This window comes from Chionomys nivalis, chromosome 19, assembly GCF_950005125.1.
Source record: "Chionomys nivalis chromosome 19, mChiNiv1.1, whole genome shotgun sequence".
Lineage (NCBI taxonomy): Eukaryota > Metazoa > Chordata > Mammalia > Rodentia > Cricetidae > Chionomys > Chionomys nivalis.
The window spans coordinates 38,276,304-38,288,654 of record NC_080104.1 but is presented as its reverse complement, the minus strand read 5'-3'; positions in this window follow the sequence as shown (position 1 = coordinate 38,288,654).

The following is a 12,351-nucleotide window of genomic DNA, read 5'->3' as shown; positions in this document are numbered from 1 at the left end:
TGCATTTCTGACCCAGCCACAGAAGAAGCAAGATGTTATTGCCCCGCTGAAAAAGGTACCGAGCCACATGGCTAACATAGACAAAAATAATGGGCTAATATAAGTTATAAGAGTTAATAAGAAGCCTGAGCTAATGGGCCAATCAGTTTATCATTAATATAGACCTCTGTGTGATTTCTTTGGAACCTAACAATTGTGGGAACTGGGAAGGACAGAAACCTCCAGTCAACAAGCAGTGGGGTGGGTTTTTTTTTTGCCTTTTTTTAATTTTAAAAGTCTGAACAATATTTTATATATATGCTATACTATGTTCATCTGTTCATCCGTCCATGAACATCCCAATTGTTTCTTCTCCCTTCAGATAAAATGGATACAATGCCTATGAATGTCAGCATACAAATACATGTTTTGGTTTCCAGTTTCAGTTATTTTGGGTAAATAGCCACCAGCAGATCTGTGAGATCACATGGGAATTATATCTTTAATTGCTTGACTGACCATCAATTTGTTTTCACAAAAGTTATACCCTTATACATGCCCATAGACAGTCACAGAATTCCAACTCCATAATTGTAGGGCTGGTGAGACAGACCAGTGGTAAAGCACTTGCCACACAACTGTGAGTTCAAGTCCCCAGAATTTCCTTCAATCTGGAAGTGATAGCAGACTTCATAATTTCAGGGACTCTATAGAATCTCAAGGACCAGTTGGCCTGGGCAAAGCCAGTTCAAAGAATAAGAAACTCTGTCTCTAACATGGTAGAAGCTGAGTGCTGATGTCAGAGGCTGCCCTTGGAACTCCTGATATGCACTATGGCATAAGGCATGAACACTCATATAAGTAAATGTGAGAATACACCAAGGTTTAAAAACTGAGCTACAATTTCTCCATATCCCAAATTTAGTACTGCTTTGTTGTGACAATGGTTATCCCAAGGTGTGTAAGGTAGTATCTCACTATGGCTCACAACTACAATCCCCATAATCCTATATGGTTAAAGATGGGGACCATTCTCTTCTGTTCTTATTCACCTCCATGGCACTTTTGGCCGACTTACCCAACTAATTACAGAGATGTGGTCATGGAAATCTTTATTTTTATCTTTCAGGTTTTTAATTTAATTGAGGAAAATAAGCAACAGCTTTGCGTTAAATAATGATTGATTCTCCTGGGGGCTACATGTTGGGTTTCTATTAGCAGAAACAGTCCTAATATGTATGAGAGCTGTTCGGTATATTTGGCCCTCAGCACAAGAGAAAGATAAAATCATATTTCTGGGTTTAGCTCATTCGGAGACTTCCTTGAGCAATACTTTACATCTCTAAATTGTAACCATTATCATTGAAAGTTTTCTCAGGAGCCTTCTGGCTTATCTTAGAGTCTTATTCCCAGTCTGGGCAGTGTATAAACCCTTCCATAAAAATGTGTGTGTACTCCTGAAGCATGCTGCCCTCTTTGACTAACTGAGCCCATGTTTGGCAGTTCTTGCTGTTAGGAAATGTTAGGTCACTGGCATTTTATCTTGAGCCTCCTAACAAGCATGGATTGGAGCCATGAGCATGGCACTGCTCACACTGACATCTCTTGACAGAAAAAACACATGGATGGTCATGTTTTAGTAACAGTCAAATGTAGAGCTCCGCTGTTTCCAACAGCTTCACAGAATGAATCAGACAGCAGATGGAAAGCATGCAAATTGATTCAGTCTGACCACCTGTCTAACCATCTTCTTGGCAGCCACAGTCAATGTCTAGACTAGTTCTGGCTCGAATAACGCCACGCAGGAAGGGTGTATACACATAGCTGCTGCTATGACATGGGTGCAACACCTAAGGGATGAACTGGTTTGACCTACCTCTCACACTGTATATCTCAAAACTACCAACCACAACTCAGCCAATGACTTTCAACGGAATAATGAAACTAGTGTAGCTTGGCCTTGAGTATCAAGAACGAGTTGACATTTCCATAATGAGATGCCAAGTGGAACCGTGGCCAATATGGTGGCCAGCATAAATTTCAGAGGAAGTTGAGATTGCCAGGGGGTAGAAAGCATGCTTTATTTCCTACTGGAAAAGGGGTAAATATTTTATAGAAAGGTTGTAAATTGAATCTTGACCTTGGTCGTGGGAATGCAAGGCCCGCCAGACTGTTCTCAAGCCTCTGCCAAGATTTACGAACAAAACTGCGACACACTAGAGCTCATTCTGTGAGGCAGGACCTTGTTGATGGGTGGTTGTTAAAAATGAGTTACTGTCACACTTAATCCAAGCTACACTTTGCCCGGATCTATACCTCAGTCAGTTATGACATTCCGAAGCAATCCAATTGATGGCTAGAGCCGAAAAAGAATTGTATTTATGGTTTAAATTGCTTTTTTGTGCAGGATTGAAGCTGAAGATCCTTTTAAAAGCTAATTTTTAAATGATTTCTGAAGAACCTTCCAAAGGATTTGCTTAATCTAACATCCCATGCTTTAATTCAATTGGTTTTAAATGTTTATTTTCAATATTGGAAACAGTTCTCAATGTGCCAGAGTCAGCAGTTGTGCAAATGCCAACCTCTCAGTTCCGTGAAAATGAGCATCTCATTATCGTTCGCGATCATTACAAATGCAAATAAAAAGTGCTGCTAGTGATTATAGCACTTTTAAGGACGTATGCTTGGATTTATAGCAAGAAATGAATCTGTCTCCATTGAATGCTTCATTCGAAGAGAGTTTCCCTCTTCACAAAATACTTATTATGAGTATCTATTCTCTCTGAGAACCAGCCAGAGATTTTTTGCCTCCTGTCTTCTGTTTCTGGGCACCAAGTGTCAGAGAATGACAGAGAAACATCCCCCACAGGACTGAATGCTGGAACCTTCCATGCCCAGCAGCCGGTGTTGCATTTGTGGAAATTTTGTCAAGTGAGTACTGGTAATGGAAGAATTGGGGATCCAGAAAAACAGGTTTATACTCCTTCCTACTTCCTGCTTGTCTTCTTTCCCTGAGATATCAATAAGCAGCCTCCAAATATTCAAACATCTCCTCACACACCTTCCCAACAGTGGCGCACAGTAGCCCTCACTGTGGCAGTGATGAGAACAGTAATGAATTCACTATGGAAGGCAACGATCATCTGTGCTGTGGTTTTGCTAGGTGGTCTTTGGCTATTGGAGGGAGCACTGTCACCCTAAAGAGAAAAGTTCACTAAAAATGTATATATACATCTATAAACAGAATTACATGTATTATAGAGCTCGTTCTTTAGGTAAACAGTTAATATCCTGATTCCTGTGGCTTTCTTGGTTGTCCTCTTCATCTCACCCTCCTCCCTCCTTCCTCTGTATTTTCCCCTCCTTTTCCCAATTTTTCCGATCAGAACACAGTCATCCTGTTATTCCCCTTTATCTTCCATCTACCTTCCCTTCTGTGTTTACCCACATCTCCCCACTTTAAAGAGACCCCCTTTCCCATTTCTCTGACAGATCTCCCATACCCTGCTATTCCCTTCTAGATGCCTTCCCAATACCCCTATCCTGTAAATGCTCCCATTTTTCTTTTCTGATTTTTGTAATTATTTTAGTCTGTTTTCTTTTCTGATTTATGTAATTACTCTAGGCTGTTTTCTCATCTGAAAATTTGAAGTTAGGAACCTCTAATGAGAGAGAACATTCGATATTTGTCATTTAGCATCTGGGTTATTGCACCCAATATTGTATTTTTTAGTTCCATCCATTTGCCTTCAACGTTCATTAATTCATTTTACTTTACAACCGAATAGTATTCCATAATGCATGCATACTATATTGTTTAGCCATCGGGCTCTTTTGTGACTCCACTTGACTCTTAGGGTTAGTTTATGTTTCTGTGAAGAATCAGATGGGGATTTAGATTGGGATTGATGGAATCTATAAATAACTTTTGGTAGAATGGTTATTTTCATAATATTAATTCTATCAATCCATAAGGGTGGAATGTCTTTCCATTTTCTAGAGTATTTATCTATCTCTTTCTTGAGAGGTTTAAAGTTTCCAGCGGCAAGGTCTTTCATTGCCATGGTTAGCTTTATTCCGAGATAATTCTCCTTTAGGCAATTGTAAATGAGTGTGTGTTCACAATCTCCTCCTCTGTATGTTTGCTGTTGGTGTACAGATTCTACCAATTTGTGCACTTTGATTTTGAATCCTGCACATTGCTGAGATGGTTTACTGTTTCTAGAAGATTCCTGGTAGAATTTTTAGGATGTCTCATGTATAAAATCATTTCATCTGCAAATAAGGTTGTACTAACTTCTTTCCCTGTCTGTGCCCCTTTAATTTCCTTCTCTTGCTTTATTGCTCCAACTAGTATTCCTAGCACAGTACTAAAATGGACTGGGGACAATGGAAATTCATCTCTTGCTCCTGACTTCATTGTGATTGCTTCAAGTTTTTCTCTACGTCAGATGATGTTGTCTATGTGCTTCTCATGCACACTTTGCATTTTGTTGAGGAATGTTCCCCCTATGTCTACACATTCTAGGACTTTTATCATGATGACACGTGGGCTTTTGTCAAAGTCTATTTGTGCAACTGTTGAGATGGCTCTGTGACTTTTGCCTTTAAATCCATTTATGTGCTTTATTACATTTATTGTCTTGCTATGTTGAGCCATACCTGATTTCAGGGGATAATCCAACTTGGTCACAGTATATGATCATTTTTAATGTATTTTTCTATTTTGTTTGCAAGTTTTTTTTGTTGAGTATTTCTTGAGTCTATTTTCATCAGGGATATTGTTTGCATTTTTTGCTATCTTTTCCTGATTTGTTATTTAAAATGATACTGCTCCTTCTCTCTCTCTCTCTGTCTCTCTCTGTCTCTCTCTTTCTTTCTCTCTCTAATAATTTAATAAGGATTTACTGTAGATTTTGAATGTCTGATAGAATTCAATTTTGAATGAATCTGGCCCTGGAGGTTTTTATGTTTTATTTTATTTTGTTCTGTTTTGTTTAAGCTGGAAGTCTTTTCATTATCATTTCAAATTTCTCTCTTGAATGGGTTTCTTTAAATTGTTGACATCTTGGTTTAATTTTGGTGGTTTTGCTGAATCTAGAAATTCTTTTATTTCCTTTACATTTTCTAAATTAAAGGAGAACAGGTTTTTAAAATAGTCCCTTAAAATGTTCTGAATTTTTTTATTTTTTACTGTAATGCTTCCTTGTTCATTTCTGACTCTGTTAATTTGTGTGCTCTTTCTCATTCTTTTGATTAGTTTGTACAAAGGTCTAACAATTTTTGGTGTCTTCTCAAAGAACCAATTCTTAGATTTGTTGGTGCTTTGTTTTGTCTTCTTTGTTTCTATTTCATTTATTTCAGCTCTGGTTTTCTATTACTTCTTTCTCTTGAATTGTTTTGGATTTGGTCTAATGGATAAAGTGATGTACTGAAGTCACTTACTATTAAATGGGATGACATTAATATCTATCTTTTTCTCCACTATTAGATATTTTGTGAAATCGAGTGCCACTGAATGTGATGCATTACTCTTTAATACAGAATGTCTTCTTGGTCAGCTGGCCCATTGGTTAGAATGAGGTGTCTCTCTGGTTAGTTTTAGTTTCAAATTTACCTTGTCAGATATTAAGATATCAATAGATGCTTGCTTTGTCATCCCATTGGAGTACTTTTGTCCGTTCTTTTACTCTAAGGCAATTCCTACCTTTAATACTAAAATGTGCTTCTTGGAGACAACAGACACGGATTTTGTTTCTTGATCCATTCAGTCTGTGTGTTTTGACTGGAGAATTGAGGCTATAGATATTGAAAATTATTATTGAAGTGTGTGTGTGTTAATTATGATCATCTTGTAGTTGTTTTACATGCTCTTTGTGTTCTCAGTGGTGTTTTGAGTTTTACTTTAATAGTTATGGCTTCACATTTTTTTCCACAGTTTTTTTGCTGTGGAATGTTAATTCCTTTCTTAATCCAGAAATAATGTATCCTGTATTTTCTTTGGTTTTTTTTGTTGTTGTTGGAGTTATATATATTGTATAAATTATGGGAGGTTTTTCTTTGTCCTTCAATCATAGCAGATGGTTTTGCTGGTTGTATTATTCCAGGTTGTCTTCCATAATCTTTTAGGACTTAGAATGCATTGTTTAAGATTCTTCTAAGTTTCAAAGCTTCCATTGAGGAATCAGGTGTTTTTCTAATAGATTTTTCTTTATAAATGACTTACTTTTTTTCTCTAATAGATTTCAATACACTTTCTTTGATCTGTCTCCCTAGGGTTTTAACTATGATAGACCAGGGGGATTTTCTCTTCTGTTTTTTTCTATTGGGTACTCTGAGTGCTTCTTATATATGTATAGGTGCGCCTTCCCCAAGTTTGGGGAACTTTTCTTTTATGATCATGTCGAAGGCTTGGTCTATGCCATTGACTTGGCATTCTTCTCCCTCATAAATGACTATAATTCAAAGGTTTGGATTTTTATTGTGTCCCACATTTCCCCCGTCTTCCTTTCCTGTTTTATTTAATATTCCTTGTCTATTTAGCCTAGTTACTCTATCTTTACAACCTGATAGCCTGTCTTCTGTTTGCGTGCTCTTCAATGTTCCTATCTCCTTTTTGAATTTAGTTCTCAAGTCTTGAATTGTCCTCATCATTTCCATCATACTTACGTTTGTATTTTCTTGGGCATCAGTCAGGTGTTTATCATCCTTAGGCTCTTTCTCATTGATTTAATTTTTCTGTTTGTGCGTGGGGGGGAAAGAGAAGGAGAGAGTCTGTGTGTGTGTGTGTCTGCGTGTGTGTGTGTGTGTGTGCTTTCTTTAAGCTCCTTGAGTCATTTGGTAAAATTTATGATTGTTCTTATAAATTCTGTGTCCTGGAGTTCACCCAGGTTAATTCTAATTGATAAAGATTTCTACAGAACTCACAGGGTTTGGAGATAAGATACTTACTAATTTGATCTTTCATATTGTTGATATCTTGTTTCTATTCAAACTTCTAAAGGGCATTAATCTAACCTGAAGTTGAGAAATTCAATATAAATACCAGGCAGTATGGATTTGACCTGAAGAAATCAAATTCTAAACTAGCTCTTCTCCAGTGTAAATGAGTGCACCACTGTTTCCAAGCCTGCGTACACAGCATTAACTTCTTCTGGAAACTGATCAACCCACAGCGAGAGTCATTATGTCTGTGGGATTTAAGGCACCAGAGAGAATGAAGAACGGTGAAGCCTCCACTGATGAAGAACAGATGTCACAAGAATATGAGAAAAGGAGACTAGACTGGTGCTACCACAGCACTGCACAGTGTGATACACACACATTTATACCACTCCTCCTTGCTCCAAGAAAAACTCCAGGTATTTATGATAATTTCCACATCCCTAACCTACAAAACATAAAAAGGTGTCATAAATTGCTTAACATGTTAGCCAATGCACAGATTTTTTTAAAAAAGTCCCACTGAAATATTTCTCCTGGATTTTATTACTCGATAAAAAAAAAGAAACTAAAGCAACAATGGCATTAAAATACATCAAATACATAGAACAAAGAAAAGTTTAAGATGCTCTCAGAGATTTGCTCTGGGTGGCATATCTATCAATGAGCCATCCTCCATCTGCTTCCCCAGCTTCCCAGATGTTCTATTTGAAGAACTGTAGAATGGTATCATTAGCATAAAGTCAAGTGTAATTTCTAAAGGCAATGATACCATCGCTAAATATATTTTACACAGGAAATTGAACTCTAAATCTCAAGTGTTAAGGACTGTATATAAAATTAGCTTTCTTTTTGGATGCCAAATGATAACCTAACAGGAAGGAAGTATCTCGTAATTGTATTTGTTTGGACTTGGATAAGTTAAATATCTACTGTTTTGGAATCCAACGAAAAACCTAAATGAAAGCAACACAAAAAGAATATAGCAATACTTGGCCCTACAAAAGGATGGCTCCATTAAATCCCTCTCCTCAGAGCTCAGGGAACCCCTTGAAAGAGAAGGCAGAAAGAGCATGGGAGCCAGAGGATATAAAGTACACCAAGAAAACAAGGCTCTTGAAATCAACATGAACAAAGCTCATATGAACTCACAGAGACTAAAACACAGTACCCGTAAGGGTCTACACCAGATCCTCTCTGTATATACATCATGGCTTCTAGTTTAGTGTTTCTGTGGGATTTCTAAGTACTCAAATGAGTGAGTCTCTGATTCTTGTGCATTCTCTTGAGCTTTTCCTTCTGATGGTTTGTCCTGGAAACTTTTGTGTGACAGTTGTTGTTTTATTTTATTTTATTATATTTATTTTAATTTCCTATATTTTAGTACTCTTTTCTAATGAGAGACAGAAAGTGAGCTACTGATCCAGATGGGAGGAGTGGGAAAAACTTGAAAGAATAAAGGGAAGAAAAAAACATTATCAAGATATACTATCTGAGAAAAGACTAGTTTCAATAAAATGAGGGGAAACAATATAGTGTTATATAGAGAAAAAGGATAGAGGTTGCTGTGTGGTGGTAGTGTATGCCTTTAATCCCAGAAGCAGGCAGATCGCTGTGAGTTCAAGGCCAGCCTGGTCTACAGTGCAAGTTCCAGGACAAACTCCAAAACTACAGAGAAACTCTGCAGAGAGAGAAAGGGGGAGGGAGAGAAAGAGAGGGAGAGAGAGGGGGAGAGAGAGGGGGAGAGAGAGAGAGAGAGAGAGAGAGAGAGAGAGAGAGAGAGAGAGAAGTTAAAGTGGTTAAAAGGTTTAAATGAGAAAATGGAAGGGATGACAGGACAAAGGATCGACTATGGGGGGGGGGTACAACTAATTCTAAAAGCCTTTATAAAAGTCACATTGAAGCCTATTACCGTATAAGCTTCCTAAAATATAGACATAAGTGAAAGGAACTTAAATGGAGTCACCATGTAATTAGGGGGAAAAACGCCCCAACTCGACATTTTATGTCACCAAGTAAAATATCTAGTGGAAGGAGTGGTTTACAACTTTGTGGGTAGTTGGCTAAAGGGTTCACATAGATGCCCCTCTATGAACATCAGAAGTTATTGCCAAGGCTACTGGTTACCCTCCACAACTTGATGGCAATGCCATATTGCTGAAGATACCACTTACCCTACAATGAGTCTCCAGAGATGCAGATATCCTGTGGCACCCTTTGTATCTTCAGAGCCTAACACATGTATGTGACTGCTGTCAATACTCAACAACTGATTAAATAAACGAGTAAAGAGATAAAAGATTGAGCAAATCAATGAACTACTTGCTACCAACATGGATCCAGTGAACTCTTTTTTTCAAGGAACAAATCTGTCCAAAGAAGACTTTAATATCACATACTCTGATGTGCACAGTTCTAAAATCTAATTAACACAAAAGTTTCGAATCCCCAAAAGTATGCTTATATTGAACCTTGTTGCAACACACACATCTTTAGTGACAAGTAGACTGTAAGCAACATACACCAAGCTGACTAGTTCCAGGACAGCCTCCAAAACCACAGAGAAACCCTGTCTCAAAAAAAAAAAAATATCCCATCTGGTGCTAGAACGAAGCTACTTTGGAAGTAAGAAAAGTTGATCACTTGCCACATGACAAAAGAGGCTAATATATCCATTACAGGACTATTGTTTAGGTTCCAGTACAGAAAACTGAGGTTAGGAGAAAACTGAAGTTTTTGTTTTTGTTTTTTTGAGGGGGAGGGTTGGTGAAATTATGGTGTTTAGTTCATAGTAAAGACCAATGTTGCATTTTCAGGCACATCTGGTTTACTGCAGTACTGTAAGATGTTACTGATAGAAAGAACTGGTGATGGGCACGTAAGAACATTGCAGTCTTGTGAAACTTTTCAGTGAGTCTAAAGCTATTCTAAAATTAGAAGTTCTTTCCTAAGTGAACACACATAAAGTACCATTTAATAAGACTTAAAAGGGAAAATAGCTCAATTGAATCTGAACTGCACCAAGGCTTAAAACCTTTGCCCCATAAAACAACTCAAGCAAGATGAAAGAGGAAAGGAAGAAAGTGTTTGCCAACTGTATCTAACCCAGAAGACTCCTATCTAGATAAAGAAACACTCCTGTACCTAAGAGACCCAGAAAACATTGCAGGAAAGGGCGTGGGAAGATGGTAAGAGCCAGAGTACAAGGAAGGTTGTTGGGAGTTTGTGTAATGTCAGCAACTACACCTATAAAGTCTCACCAGTATGACTGCTCAGATGTGACCCGAAAAAGGATGAAAACAATGAACATGCCAGAGTGGATGAGGAAAAGTCTATGAGGTCTTAATGTTACACTAAAAATCTATAGGCAACCGAGGAAAACTTATAGTTTGAGAGGAGGGTCCTTGTCTTGGTGAAATAACATCAATTAGTTGTTCAATGCTAATTAGTCATCCCTGGAAACATACATACAAAAGGAAATATTTTTTTAAAAAAAGGGGGGGGGAGACAGTTCAAACATAAAAAGGAACAAAGACATAAAGAGGCATCTCATTGAAAACAGTGTGGAGACAGCCTAGGAATAAAAAGAGGAGGCTTTATGCTGATGATTATTAAGTAAACGCCAAACAAGCCATGAGAAGTTTTTACTCTATACTTACTAGAACAGAGTGATATTAACAGCATGACAACACTAGATACTAGAATATGGAGACTTGGGATCTTTCATACATTACCAATGAAAATGTGAAGTAGAAAAGCCATTCAGGAATAGAAAAGGGTAACTCCTTCCAAATGCCAACTTACTATATGCATCTGTGATAGGCTCCTAGTCATTTAACCCAAAAGTAACCATTTTACACACACACACACACACATTATTCATAGAAGCTTTCTTAATAATTGATTCAACTTAAAGCAATCCAGTTTGGTAAAAGGCTAAACAAATGGTATAATCCACACCATAAGATTTTTTAAATTAATTATTTATTTATTTTACATGCAGAACACAGCTTTCTCTCCCTGCTCTCCTCCCATTCCCTCCCCCATCTCTCCTCTTTTCCCCTCCATCCACCACTCCTCATTATCCTTTAAGAAACGGGCATCAACAAAGCATGGTATATAAAGTTGCCTTAAGACCCAGCACCTCTCCATGTACTCAGGCTGGGCAAGGCAATCCAGCATGAGGAAAAAGTTCCCAAGAGTCAGCCAAAGCACCAGGAACAGTCCCTGCTCTCATTGCCAAGACTCCCACAAATAGACCATGCTGCACAACTGACTCATATATGCACAGGGCCTAGGTCAGTCCCATGCGGGCTCTCTGGTTGTTGATTCAGATTCTGTGAGTTCCCAATGAGCCAGGTTAGCCATTTCTGTGGGTTTTCCTGCAATGTCCCTGGTGCCCCTGGTTCCTAGAATTCCTCCTCCCTCTTAACAGCAGGAATCCCCTACCTCATCCCCAATGTCTGGCTATGGATTCTAAGAAGACAGATGCATATTATGGTATTGGAAGCATAGGGTGATGGAGCCAGGGATGACTTCACAAGTGACATGTCTAGGGAGCATTCATGACTCAGCTCAGGCGTGGGCTGGGAACTGGAGAGTGAACATCTTCCACAGTGTGTCTTGTGCCAGGAGTCCAGGCTGCTAATGTTTCTGGCACAGTGTGAGATTTTAAGAAAGGGTCAGAGCCATGGGCTTGCATTGCAAAAGAACATTGTCCTGGTTATACTCAGGAGACACTCTCATCCATCTCAAGCTGTATTTGGGTCACTTGAAACACGTTCACTTTAAACTGTTATTTATTTTACATATTCACACATTTTTTTCTTTATTTCTCTTTTGTGAACTCAGTTATAGATGCCACTTTATCTGCCTATTTCTCTTCTACCCCTCAGTAAGCGATGCCCAATCATCTGCAGAGATTCTGACACCAAAAATCATTGTCCTTCTAGGATCTGACTCTCTGAAAGTCCAGAGCATCCTTGTTTCCCTTAGAGTGATTTGAGTTTTGTTGTCTCCTTTGAATTTGTAGCTGATGTCAACTCTCTTCTCTGATCTTCTAGTTTTTCTTCAGGTCACAAAACCACATCCCTGGCTTCTGTCATGTACATACCTTTAAGCAGCTTCTTTCTACCATCCAACTTAGTTTTGTCAATAGCTCCTGTGATTCCCAAAGAGCAGATCCTTCAGTGCCAAGCTGTGATACCCAGTCTGTTGGTCCACAGCTAGAAAGGCAATCAGGTTGCCTCACTCCGACTTCCTGTGCTCTAACTTCTCACCATGTGGAGCCTCCCTGTGGGAGCCAGGGAGATGATGAGGATAGTGAGAACCAATTTTCTGCTTTTCTCTGAACTAGATGGGTCTCTTACAAAAAGTAAATATGGAAGCAGAAAGGGAATTAGATCTTATTTCTTTAAAGTCATTTAAGTC